The sequence below is a fragment of the Lissotriton vulgaris genome, chromosome 5, assembly GCF_964263255.1.
Source record: "Lissotriton vulgaris chromosome 5, aLisVul1.2, whole genome shotgun sequence".
In the NCBI taxonomy this organism is placed as follows: domain Eukaryota; kingdom Metazoa; phylum Chordata; class Amphibia; order Caudata; family Salamandridae; genus Lissotriton; species Lissotriton vulgaris.
Window position 1 is genome coordinate 351673732 of NC_141693.1, and position 13982 is coordinate 351687713.

A 13982-nucleotide genomic window follows, 5' to 3' on the forward strand; every position below is an offset into this window, starting at 1 on the left:
GGTGAAGGGCCTGGCCTGTCTCGCCCCTGTTCCAGCACTATCGGGCTCCCGGCCCGGGCGCCATTTGCTTTCGCTAATAGCCGGGCCGCTTAGGGTGTCATCCAGGAGCATGGGACTTCTGCAATCATTCCAAGGACCACTGCTTCACTCTCGCCCGTCACCTCACCGTCCGCGGTGCACCACGGGAGAGCTAAATCAGGATTTTGGCTGGATTAGGAGGCCAAGAGCGAGGAGCCCCCGGGTCCTGCGACTGCTCAGATCGCCATCTTGGCCAAGCCCCCCTAACCTCTTTTTTAGAGAACAGATCCTTTCAAGTGATGGAAAAGGACTGTTTTTCAGATTGTTTGGCAATTACCTGTGGTGTTCCACAGGGTTTGTCTCTCAGCCCTACACTATTTAACATTTATGTGCGACAGCTCACCAACATAGTGCAGGAGTTTGACATATCGGCGGTGTCCTATGCAGATGATACCCAGTTGCTTGTGTCTCTGACAAATGGCCCTAATTCAGGAAACCACCAGCTCATGCCGGTCTCGAGAAGGTGGCCAACTGGATGTCAAACAGTCCCTTGAAGCTAAACGGAAAAAAGAGGAAGCTTATGATACTGGTAAACCTTGCCATACACAACCCCCTGATTCAATGGCCCAATGACATGGGCAACCCTCCTGTTCCCAAACTTTTCATAAAAAACTTAGGAATTTGGCTGGAGGATATGCTTACAATGGACTATCAAACTAAGAAATTGTCAGGAATTTGCTTTTCGCTACTCAGAATGATCAGAAAGATTATCGAACTGATCCATGATCATCTAAAAAAAAAAGTCATCCAGTCCCTTATAGTTTTTCGCATGGACTATGGCAACACGCTTTATGTGGGCTCTCCTAAATTGTAAAAAAAGACCCCAGGTGGTGCAAAATGTGTCAGCCAGGCTCTTATTAAAAGTCCCAAAGTCGCGTATCAGTAAAAGAATCTTTTAAACAGCTTCACTGGCTGCGGATGGAAGCCAGAATCAAGTTTAAATCCCTCTGCATTGCATACAGGGCCAAACAAAAAAATGCCCACTAAAGCTCAGACAACTGATATCTATGTACACTCAAACCAGACACCAAAGATCCTCCCAACTGCAGCTCCTTAGGACAACCAGAGCGCAAAAGGGCAAGATGGGGAGGCAAATCATTTGCCCATCAGGTACCGATTCTGTGGCATACCCTCCCACTTGACCGTAGATCATTGCCTAACAAAATCTCCTTCAGGAAAAACCTGAAGACCTTACATGTGATCGTAGTTCTCTGGACAGCACTCACCAGTGCGGGGAAGCACTCGGGCAGCTTTGTGCTTTACAAATTACAAACGTAAACAATTGGGATCTTTTTTTCACTAATAGCCAGGGGTCACTGGAATTGTGGGGCATGGGAGGGTCAAATATTGTGTCAGGGTTGAGTAATTTGGGCTGCCAGAAAAGGCAAATTATGTGGTATAATGCAGCACATTTTATGATAGTATTTTTTCATTATGCTGCCATTTCTGCACAGTTTAACATTGTCTGGGCATTGATGGCACCTCATTTTAACCCCCACATATAGCAATAAGCAACAGAAAGGAGAGCAGTGAACTTTTTCGAAGGGTCTTCCTCTGTGTAGCAACACACGTCTGTGAGATTTTAATAACTTTGGAACTGTTTGAGCTGGAAACAAAAGCACTTTTTGTTAAAATCTGCAGGTTCTGCAACAAATATATAATTATGTTAAAAACGCAGCGCCACCCAATCTCATAATTCCAGTGGCCCTGCTAATTCCTGTGGCTAATTGTAAATATTAATGTTGTTTTTTTGTAAGACGGTAATCTTTAAGTAGCCGGATACTTGTTTTAGTTTTTTTCTGTCCTATGGGTTATATTATATTAAATTGTTTAGCACTCCTTTCACTTGTATTCATATTTACACTAAAATGTATGCCATTTATCTGTTACTTTATGTATGTCTCCTTGTTATATTACAAAACTCAAAAACATATTTTAAACAATAATATTGAGCATCGTCACTCACTCACTAGAATGAGAGTCGTGCAGAGGATTTTGTTTTGGAGGCTGATTGCCTGACCCATACCGACAAGAAGTTTGAATTAGCCTTTACCTCAGTAGGAAATTGTGTGTGGTAATTCAATCAGTGGGAACACTGAAGTCATCCGGCTTGTCAGTAGATTTATCATACACTTATGCTATAACGCGTACCAGGTTTAACCGGATGTTTCCGTTTCGCTTAGGTTGTTAAAGGGCACTCAACAGGGTTGTCTCTCATTGCCTTAGGCATAATCCATACACAGAGAATTGACTTTTACAGAGCCCTGCACGTTCTCTCGGTATGCCAATGGGGTTTTGTTAGATGCGAGTGAACCAGCTAAAGTTCTCTAGAATTTAGATGAATGTAGGATATATCCCCTAGATTCAGGTTTAGTTGGAGCAAGTAAGTGATGAGACCTGTTTCTGGCTATCAAATGAGGCAAATTTATACTACTGCATGCGATCCACTGGAATTCCAGGACAAATTGTCATGAAGTGGATATCGTTCCATAAAATGAATATTCTTCCTGGGTCACATTACATCTTTTTGAAGTTATGTCCATGTGTACTCCAAAGAGGTTTTACAATAAACATGGGTGGAAGGGGGTTCCTAAAATCCTACATAGGCTCTGCAGCAGGTGGTAGGCAGGTTCCAACCTCAGCCACTGAAACCAGTTACACCTGTTACAATTCCTTTATTTGTAGGCTCTTAATGCCTCTCCTGGTGCTTCTTACCAGAATTTCCAGGCTGTTCCAGGCAGAATATAGATAGTGTATGGAATAGCGCTACTCATCAGAGTGAACAGCCAGATTCATACCAATTTGGCCGTAATGGCTCAGGTGGAACTGCACAACAACTTGAAATGAGCCAGCCAGATCCATCTAAACAGTCAGTTTATATTGTTTGACGACTTTGGTGCCTGTTTCAGAGATCAAGGCATAGGGTTATTACAGTTTGTGGCTTTCGCAGCTGGAGTCAGGACTGCTGCTGCTAGCCTTGGGCCTGACTAGGTAGAGGGGTCTTGGCTCCGCCCCTGAACTGCTGTTTCCGAAAAGCAGTTTTCGGGGTGGAAGCCTGGACAGCACCCATGGATTTAGCTATCTTGTAAATTTTTTTACCTCTTCCTCAACCTTAGGGCCGAAGAGATAATCCTCAAAATTGAAGATTGAGGAGGTGCTTCTGCACCTGAAATGCAGAGCTATGCATGGCGTCAGAAGAGGATGCTCGTGTTGATGTCTGTGGAAGTTTTACCAGCTGCATTCAGAGTGCAGCATATCTTCACATTTGAGATGATCTTCCCTTCGGCCAAGAGCTCTTGTCTCTTTTTATGGGTTTCCGGGAGGCGCTTTGTAAACTCCTCCATTTCTTCCCAATGTTATGTATTGTAACTGGACAGAAGATACAAAGAGTTGGCAAAGGATGGCGGCCCCCACCACCACACACTGTCCGCTGTGCTGTTGGCGGTGAGGCGATTAGTTGGTAGTGGGAAAGACCATTGTCCTACAGACTGCTCCAGAATGAGGGCAAGAGGAGAGAACTGGGGTAGGAGATGATATGTAAGCTAAGCTGGGGGCACTTTGAGGGACTATTGCACAAACAGTACAATGATTAAATATTGCTATCCACATTCACCGAGGTATCGACTAAACCATTTGTTTTCTGGTTGAGGAAGCCTCACTCATATTTTAGTGGCGTGCTTCGTTATAGGCAACTTCACCCCACTCTGAAAAGAAAGTACTATCAAGGTGGACTAAACCTCTACTTGAGGGAGTTGTTTACAAGAGCCTACTTGATATAGGGGGAATGCAGATACCAAAAATGACCTCCGAGTAAAACCAATAATGCTTCCTTTTATTGGTTGGTGCTGAGGGTAAGATTAAAGTTAAGGGATGTATATTGAGTGCTATCATTCAGACATTCCTGTGTGTGCCAACATGTTTCAGCCTAAGTAAGTGTCCGGGGAGTTGGGGGGGGGGGGTATTTGGGCTACTAATAACTTTGGCAGTTTGACAAACCTTCATGAAACTTTAAAAAAAAGTGTAATCTCAGCTTCTTCCTGGAACGTTTTGGGTTGATCCATCAAGCAGGGCCCGAAGAAAACAAAAGAGAAGGGGTGTCCCAAAACCAGGTTCCCCCATGCAAATTTTCCATAGGGAAATTGAACAGCAATCCAGCAAAAACAGCTGAACAGAACTGCACCAAATTAGGTAGAACGCTAGATCTTGATCAAGAAAGCACGCTTGTGGTAATTTGGTGTAAATTATTTCAATAGTTTTGGAGAAATGAAGGCTCCAAATGTATGTTCATTTCATACTAAGGATCCACCAGAGTAGATCCATGAGCTCAAGTGTGTGTTATGATTAGCAGGACAAGACCTGAAGGAAAAGTTGGGACTGCCTTCTCAGAACTTGGAGACTCAGTCTATGAGTCCTTAACAATAAAATAAGATATAATGGGATAGGGTAAGGATACCATGACTCACAGGGCAATGTGGGGGTATTCCAAGAGAGACCCCGCCTGGGGTCAAATTTGAAAAAGTTTCTTTTTTGGGTTCCGTGGATTCATGGCAAGCCTCAGTGTGGCCCCCTGTAGAACCGCTGCGGACACACAGAGCAACAAAATTAAAAAGAAGGGTTGGGCGCAGGGCTCGGCCAAAATTCACATGGTCATGGAAGGAGAGGATAGATACCCTTTGTAGTCACACACGTGTTGGAGGCAAGGGTGTCTATTTAAGGTTAGCAATCATAACGAACCAATGCTAAGTGCTTAAATGTAGGTTCCACTTTGTGTAGCTCACCCAGGTACACTCCTTGATGGTAGCAAAGTCAAAATATGGGGTCTTGAAAGAGAAATATACATCTGTTTTACTAACAAAACCACTCATTGAAGGCAGTGGGATTGTAAATATAAACATTCCCAAGTATTAATCGCAGAATTATGTTAAGACCCTTTTCCTCACACACCACGCCTCTGACGGCCTGGGCCCATCGGGCATCAAAACCTTATTCCAACAGAATGCGCCCTCGAGGAACCTTAGGTCAGCAAAAAAGAATCTCCTTACAGTGCCCAGATTCAAAAGGATGAGATTGAGCAGGAGAGTTTAAGCACTTGCTGCTGGAAACTTTTGGAAATCTCTCCCAGATGATCTTTCGGGGAAACAATCACACACAATCTTTCAAAAGACTTTAAAGACCTGGCTGTTCCCTGAGAGGGGGGTTTGAGTGGGCGTCTGTATTCAGCACCTTGATGCCCTTGGGGGTAAGTCTGCGCTTTAAAACATTTCTATTCATTTACATTCATGTGCATGTGCATGTAAAAATGCTCATTGAGTCTCTTTTTAAAAACACATCATCTCAGTCTTGGTGTTCGAACAAGGTTGTTGCTCAGGCTCCTTCGAACAGACCACTTTTAAAGTGCGCCTGAAATATAAATGAGGCAAAAAGGACTTTGTGATTGCAGGGATATCCGTTTTGTATTGCTCCCTATAAATAATGCATGTTTGCCTAATGTATGGGAGTAATGTGCAGAGGCTTATGCAGCCACTCAAAGTGAAGGAAGAAACAGGTTAAATTGTCTGAACATTGCCCCATGCTGAATTGTGTGGTGGGTGAAATCAAAATGTTAAATGCAACTTATCAGACCAATGGATGAAGCCCCGTCCAAAAACCCTGCTACGGAAGTATATTATGTATGAAGCTGATGGAAAACTAATAGTCTGGTGACACAGTCAACGCTGTCCCAAAGGCCAGACCTAAAAATAGTGCCCATCTCTTGTAACCAATGGATCCCTATTTGTCTTTTTAATCAAATCTACCAACATTTCCTTTTCTAGGCATCTGGTGTACCCTAATGTACAGTGTTTTATTGGAAGAGTTATAAAAACCGCTCACTGCCTCCTTATGGTAAACCACCATAAGGAGGTAGTGGACAAGCAAGTGTACACTTGCCCAGACTGAGTAAAAACGTGCATCATTCTCGTTTACAAGGTGGGAAAAAGCTAGGGTATGCTGGGTATATTTTACAATTTATAGATGGAGTGAAATAAACAGTGTGCAAATATATTCCAGTTTATGAAGGCCGGGCACAAAATCCCTCCAAAATAACTCCAGCAACTCTGGCCATTCTAGCATATCAAAAGGAACTGACCAGCATGTAGCTGATATGGTGTCTTTGCATTTTTCAAAGGACCTAACCCTGTCACCAACATATATCTTGATCGAAAACATTCATCCCTTTACATCACTGGCTTGAAAGAGGCTCAAAGGTGTCTCAGTCTCCACAATGGAGTCTCAGTATTAAACTTATTGTTACTTATTGCAGGTTTTATATAGCGCTAGGATCGACTCCCGGAGGAGTATCTCCGCGCTTCGACCGCTGCAAAACCCTTCCTGGCTTCCCTGAGAGATGGTCCCTTAATGGGTATCTCCAGGGTGAGACCAGGCATCCCCGGCGGTCTGGTGGGGCCGTTAGTGAAGATGAGGCAAGCTAATGCCCAGAGTTGCCGAGTGTGATCGCTGATCAGAGTGGGCACCGAGGCGAGAGAATTATCGAGTCCGCTGACCCTGGTCCAGAAACCTGCCACGTCGGGAATCGAACCCTGGTCCCGGGCCGTCCTCTGCTCTCGGGTCTGCCGCCTCTAACCAGTGAGCCACACTAAACGGTGGTGTCCTTACTATTGCCTTTATAATAGCGTGTCCCCGCACTGTAGTGAGAGAGGAGGAGGCAACCCAGCCTGCATTGCAAGGCAGCTGCGGGATTAGCTAGCGAATAGGTGGGTTTTAAGTCCCTTTCTGAACTTAGCTTCAGAGGTCTCCATCCGGAGTTTTAGCGGGAATTTATTCCAATTCTGGGCTGCCAGAACCCGGAAGGATCTGCCCCCCATTCTGACTTTCTTTACCCTCAGTACTGTTAACAGACTGGTCCCACTTGATCTCAGGGATCTCCCTGGTACATAGCTAGTAACAAGATCCCTCAAGTAGGCGGGACCAGATCCCTTGGTGATACGGTGGCAGGTGCAGAGTGCTTTAAACATTACTCTTTTCCTTATTGGGAGCCAGTGCAGGATATCGAGGGCTCTTCTAGAGGCAGCCCTCCTTTGCTGCATGAGAACAAGTTGCGCAGCAGCATTCTGCATGACCTGCAGTCTACTAAAACATTTAGCAGTGGCACCCAAATAGAGTATGTTGTCGTAATCCATACGAGATGTAATAAGGGCATGTACCAGCGTCTTTCGTGCATCTATGGGCAGGAGATCCATTGTTTTGCGGAGGCTTTTAAGGACTCCAAAACATTTCCCTACTACGCGCCTGGTGTGCACTTCATAAGAAAGAGTGGGATCGAGCCTCAACCCTAGATTTTTTGCCTGGGTACATGGTATAGGTGTCGGACCCAGACTACAAGGCCACCACGCCGACGTTCACCCCCTACCACAAGCACCTCCGTCTTGTTGCCATTCAACTTCAGGCAGTTCTTAGCCATCCAGGAGGCAAGCTCCTGCATGCATGCTCTGAAGTTAGAGGCAGCCACGTCAGGTGCCCGCAACCATCCAGTCTCAAATCCTGTACATTAATGTCGCTAAGCAAGATACTTAAGGAGACTACTCCTTCGCACTTCAACATCAGGACTGAAGATCTATAGGTTCATGACAGCCTTGAAACAGGGCCCTTTCGCTCCTGGGGCAAATCAGAAGCCTTTTCACTAAGTATACTAGCTGTGATGCCAAATAAAAACATTTCACATCAGGGACATTTAATCCTCCCTCTTCATATGCAATTTTAGGGTCCTTAGTTTAATTCTAGAACATTTTCCTGCCCAAATTCAAGGATAGCATTACTGTAGACAATATCTGGAAAAAAATTATATGACAACAGGCAGAAAAACACCTGAAATACATAGAGGCATTGGGTAAACCACTAACTTAACAACTTAAATTATGGCAAACAATGACAAAGGAAGCTTAGACCAGAAGGGTTACTACTCGTGAATCTTAGTAAAACCTTGCATTCCACATCCATCTTCTTGATGCATCACCCATATACCCAGGTACTTCTGGTTTCTCATTTCAGGTCCAGGTCCGGAAGATCGGCTACCATGCTACCTGCCATTGCACCCAATGGTAGCAGTTGTGATTTGAACAGGTTATTGCATATGACCATAAGGCCACCATACTGATTAAACCACTTCAGCATGCTGGGTACCGATTGTGATACACTAAACTGTCACCAGCACAGAGAGACAGCATGTGGACAACGCTCCCTATTGGTATACCCCAGTACTTCAAGTCGATCCTAAATTGATTAGCCATGGGTTCTATTACCAATGTAAATGGGGGCGAGAGAGGACATCCAGGATATACTACCCTGCTGATTGTTTTATCTGGAAATCTTCCATGTCAATAAGTTCACCCTTCCAGACATAAAAATACAAGAACTTCCTCCAAAGCTACCGGAAACAGGAGAGGGTGTTAGCAGGTGAAGGGAGTTATGGATGCCTTTGGTGGCAAAAGGCTGGGAGAGAATGGAAGAATCTCTGGTGTGAAGTACAGCACTTTTCTTTAAATCTATTTTATGAACACAAACATAACAGAACCACTTATAGCATAGACGTCCATCGTAGTGGCAAGGACCCCAGTCTCCAAAAGCGCAGCAGGTCGGGCCAGGAGGCCTAGGCCATCACACCAACTCAAAGAAAATCCCAAATACTAAAAAAGGAGAAAATGTAGGATGCAGACAACAACCCCACACACCCCTGCAGGTACACCCACAGATAGAAAGCCCCCTGGGTGTGTAGGCAACCTCCAGGAAGGCTCAATCGGAAGGGCGAAGCAGGGGATGGGAGACAGGGGAGACATTCTGCCAGTTGTCCCTTTTAGCAACTTATACATTTAATACCAATGAACAGAAAAAAAATTCACACCAAAGGATATCAGCGATTAAGAAATATGCACTTGGTTATACTCAGAGAAGCCAAAGTTAGAGCACCACAATCAGTATGTTAACGTCTAGCAGTAACACTGGTCCCATGGTCAGAACCAATGACCTCTGTATCATCCTGCACAGTGCCACCCAAGCCGCTCTGCAAAGTCCCCAGGCAGCCTAGTCTCATCTATTGGACGGCTTGAGGGTGCAGAATGCTCTTCAAACTATGCAGCCAATTGTGGGAAAAAGGAGGAGTGGGGAAAAATACATCGCTCCATCCATCACTTTATTTAACAGGAAAGAGGAGCATTGATTTGAGACCATTTTCTGAAGTCTTCGACTTATCTCGATGAACGACTTCCTCTGATGCCGCACAGCCTGGGTAAAAATCCAGATTTTTTTTGCAAGCCCCTCATACTGCACTTCTCTTTTAGGCTACGTATTCTGTGATGTAGCATCTATATTTGTTGCCTTTACGAATCTGACAGTCCTCACCTGGTATGGTGCTTCAAGTTTCAGTACAAGGATGAGAGTCCTATTCGCATGTTCAACAGAAAATAATGTTCACAGGCCCTTAGGGTACGAAGTCATAGAAGGGTGTGTCACACGTTCAGCAAAACCCAAGAAACAGACCACTGCGACCCGAAGTGACCGCTGCCTCTTCCACTATGGACTAAAACATGCATAGTTTCTTTAAGTTTAAGGATGGTGGATGCAATTGGTCATATTGGTCGTAATAGTCTCCACGGGCTTTTGTTCTCCATGATAGTTTCTGGAAGTCAACTTTAAGGAGGTTCCTTTCCACTGACATTATATTAAGTTTGTGTTCCAGAACATTTCTGGAATTTGATAGCTGCCATAAAAAACCCACGGCAGGCTGTCTCTCTGCCGCCACACCTGGAGTCTCTGCTGCAGTGCCACCAGGACAAGGAGCATACTAAACACTTTTACTTGTCTTGTTAAATGGATCGTTCAACAGCTAGAACTTCAAATCTTCAGACCTAACTGGTAATTTCAGCCGGCAAAGGACTCTGAAGCAACACACAAGACACACCACTACAAGGTGCCCATCACGTCCAATCAATGAGAAATGGAGGCAGGATCAGGCCCAATACTCGGCTGGGTTTAATCAGGAAGAGCTCAATCCTATTAATGCAGTCTTTTTATCAGCTTACTGATTTACCCCAGGCCGGCATCAAGAGAGTCCAAATCCTGGCCTAACTCCACGCAAAAGAGGAAGAACCAGTCATGCAAGAAAGAAGTGGTCTTTTTGGTGCATGTCTTGGTTACTATCCACAAAGTAAAGTCCTCTTAAACAAGACGGGGGGGGGGGGGACACCCAGTTCTCAGACTACTTATTACCCTTGTCTGACATCGCAACACCCACCTGTCTTCCATGCCACCGAGTAATATTAGCTCCTCACTAGGTGAGTGTGAAGGAAGCGGGCACCATGTGAGTTGGAAGGTCCGATTATAGATAGCAGCAATTTTTCATTCCCACATGGGCAATAACCCCATGGCACGCGAGCAGTTCATCCTGTCCTGTTGATCTTTTTTCCTTGTGCATCTTGCTTTAGTGAAGCCTTTAATGTCAGAGTTCTAGATACCAGAATGCATTTCCTTCATACATTTGCAAATTCGCACCAAATTGGGCCACCTGGCACCTGTTCTTAGGAACAGCTGAATTGAAGAATGAAGCGCTATACAAAAGCACCCCAACTCTCACATGCCCAAGCCAAGGCCGGCTTCGGGTGGCAGTTAACTCTCACTTCCCCGCAGCTAGCAACTTAAGTGTGCATAAGTGGGGCCATGCCCCTTCCTGCAAGATCAATTAAGCCAGGCCTGGGGGAGCACGCTACTTACTTGTGCCTCAGCAAGCTCTCTGCCCTACTCCGTGCCGGGGCCCTATCTTCACTCTGGTCAGCACCTGATCTGCAATTAGACAGCAGCTGCAATTTTAGAAATGCAAGTCTGCGAGTGAGGTCTGACGGAGTCAGTACAATCTCGGCCTGTCAAAGTATTCAGAGGGCCACAAGGCAATTTGCAAATAAATGATTCACTTCCCCCTCAGGAAGCAGTGCTCAAAGTTGGCAATGGCACTTGCTAAACAGGACTGCTGCCTAAGGCGAGCAACAGTCCATAGTAAATTTCAGAAAGTCCGTAATTTTCGGCTTCTATCTGTGATATCTTTAATGGACACCATTTGGCCGTAAGTTTGATGATTTTGGGTGACAGGCAAGGACGTTGTGCCTTTCACAATAGTTTCCCAGGACGTTGTTTGGAGAACTAATAAAGCTACCAAAGATTGGCTTCAAAGCCATCAGCCAAGCCTAGTGCTTGTTGCTCCACTGCAGGACTGTTCTCATTAGCCCTGATGCTTCGTGGCCAATGAGAACAGCTTTCAGGTACCCAGCCTTAGAATATTTTAGGACGTGCAGAGCCTGCCTTCGGTCTTTTGTTTTTAGCTCTCGCGACCTATCAATGCGCATGCGCATTGAGCGGAGCGAGAATTCAAGTGCTCAAAATCCTCGTCAAACCAAGGGCTTTTTGGTGCGGTTTTCTTTGAGTTCACGTGAATGACGTGACCAAACAAGCACGCGCATCAGCCTCCCTCCTAATTGCATTTTTTAACAGCCGCCACCACATCAAAGGGCTTCGCCCAGCGTAAGCTCTGCGACTTCTCCTCCCCTAATTAATCATGGCTGGCCGGCCGTACTTTCAGGTTCCCGGCCGCTCTTGTTTTATCTCCCCCCCCCACTGTATCTGATTACCTTGCGCTGTGCCTCCGCTGCAACACACAATATCGAACTGCGTCAATGTGACAGTGGTCTTTATATCAAAAATGTACTTTTAGAGATGGGATGTCTTGCGCTCGCCTCAACTAATCGCTTTCACAAGTTTGCTTTTTTCCCACTATTAAAAAACAATCCTCCTGCTACACTTAAACATGTTGTCTCTTTCACTTTACAGCATATCACGCTAGTTCCTCTTTCTTTCAGCGACGCTCCACATTCATTTTCTGTTGCACTTGACTTTTTCACCCCAAATCCACAGACTGTCTTTTACAATCCTCATGGGGGTGTCAAGTGCTCCTCTCAACCTTCTTTCATGGGTTTGTTTTCCTGACTGCTTTCACAGGATCGGCAAGTCGTCGCCAAAATTATGTTGTAATATGAAGCTCTGGGACTAATAAGCTTGTAATTAAAAGGCTTTATTAAGCTTCATGGTCAGGCGTGACTTCTCCCCACGCCAGCTCAGGGCAAACTGCAGACGAGTAGAACCTCAGGCTCATTTCAGTAACCACTGAAACAATAACAAAGCGAACACAACAGATTGCAAAGTATGCATTAGCAGAGCACTAGTTTACAACACACATAACTAATCCCCATCTCTTCCGCCTTGTTCTATCTTAAGTTTGAATGCGATGCCAACACTGTAGCAAAAGTAAATAAATACCATTTATTTGTCAGGGGCATTTTTAAGATGCGTGTCCTGTGTGTCCACAGATACCCCAGGTTTTTCTTGGGCACTATATGCAATTCTTTAGACTCTGTGTGCTTTGCTACCACCATTATTTGCTCGCAGTAACTTCTGTCATGTATTGGTGTTGTAGTCTTGCACGTTGTCCAAAACCCTCAGGCGCCACTCTTGTTTTGCTTTTTCGATGAGCGCCAACACTTCCCAAAGGGACTGTAACACTTCACATAAACACCAGTTCCATTACACTCGAAGCGCAGCGTCCACAGCAGGCTCCGGCTCTCACCTCAAGTGCACATAATATTTATTATGTCTTCGTCTGTGAGGGGGTGTCAACACCATCAGCTGTGTACAAGCTGCGCATGCTGTATACACAGGCCGTCTCCCAGCACATACGGCGGCCTCTAGCAGAGTGCACCCCACATTTTTCTGATTTGCAGCATCTGCCACATAATCCATCATCTGCCGCATAAACTGCAGCTTTTAATAAAAGCGGTTGTAGCTCAAACGCATCCAAAGTTACAAACAATTCCGCAATGCATGTTGCAGCTCAGCGAAAGACCTTTCGCAAAGGTTAACTGATCACCTTTGTGTCACTTATTGCCAAGGCCACTGGAATTATGTGGGTCGGGAGCACCGAATTATACGACAGAGTTCACTAAATTATGTGGCAAGTAAAGGAAAATTATGTGGCATGGAATTTTGTAGCATTTTTTTTATATTACTACTCCATTATATTGCAATTCTGACTCCTGGTCATACTGTCTGTGCAAAGATTTCACCTTATTAGTGCCACTTTAACAAACAAAGACGGAGAAAAGCAATCAAAAGGTGACCGGTTAACTTTTGCAAAGGGCCCACCACTGCAAACAAAGCCACGTCGCCACATTTTCAGTAACTTTGGATTCGTTTGATCACAAACATTTTTTCTGTTAAATTCTGCAGATTATGCAACACATGATGTATTATGTGGGAAATGTGGAATGCCCATAATTATGTGAAAATAGCCGCTTAATTGCATAATTCCAGTGGCCCTTCTTATTGATATATGTGTGTTTTATACTGGTACTAATGAAATTAAACTCTTGCCCAGGCAGTGTTAACTGTCAAAATTACAAAATTATTGAGTAATGCTATCATAAAATATGACGAATTATGCCACATGATTTGCCTTTTCCTGCCACATAATGTAATCAGCTGTGCTAAATAATTTGATCCTCACCTGCCGCATAATTCCAGAGACACTGGCTATATAAAACAACATCAAATTCCACCTACAAATAACTTCAGAGAATACCAACACGCTTGAACGTCTGGATTCATTTTGTTTGCTGCTATAAACTTCCACAAATATTAATCTTTTGTAGTATCAGTCAGTTATCTCATTTATATGGTGGCTAAAACAAAACGAGAATTTGTAATGCAATAGGTCTCGCGTTTACGTAAGTTTAAGCTATTGGCATTATAAATGACCAGGCCTTTTATTTATGTTTTAAAAACCAAAACATAAATAAAATGTATTGTCATTT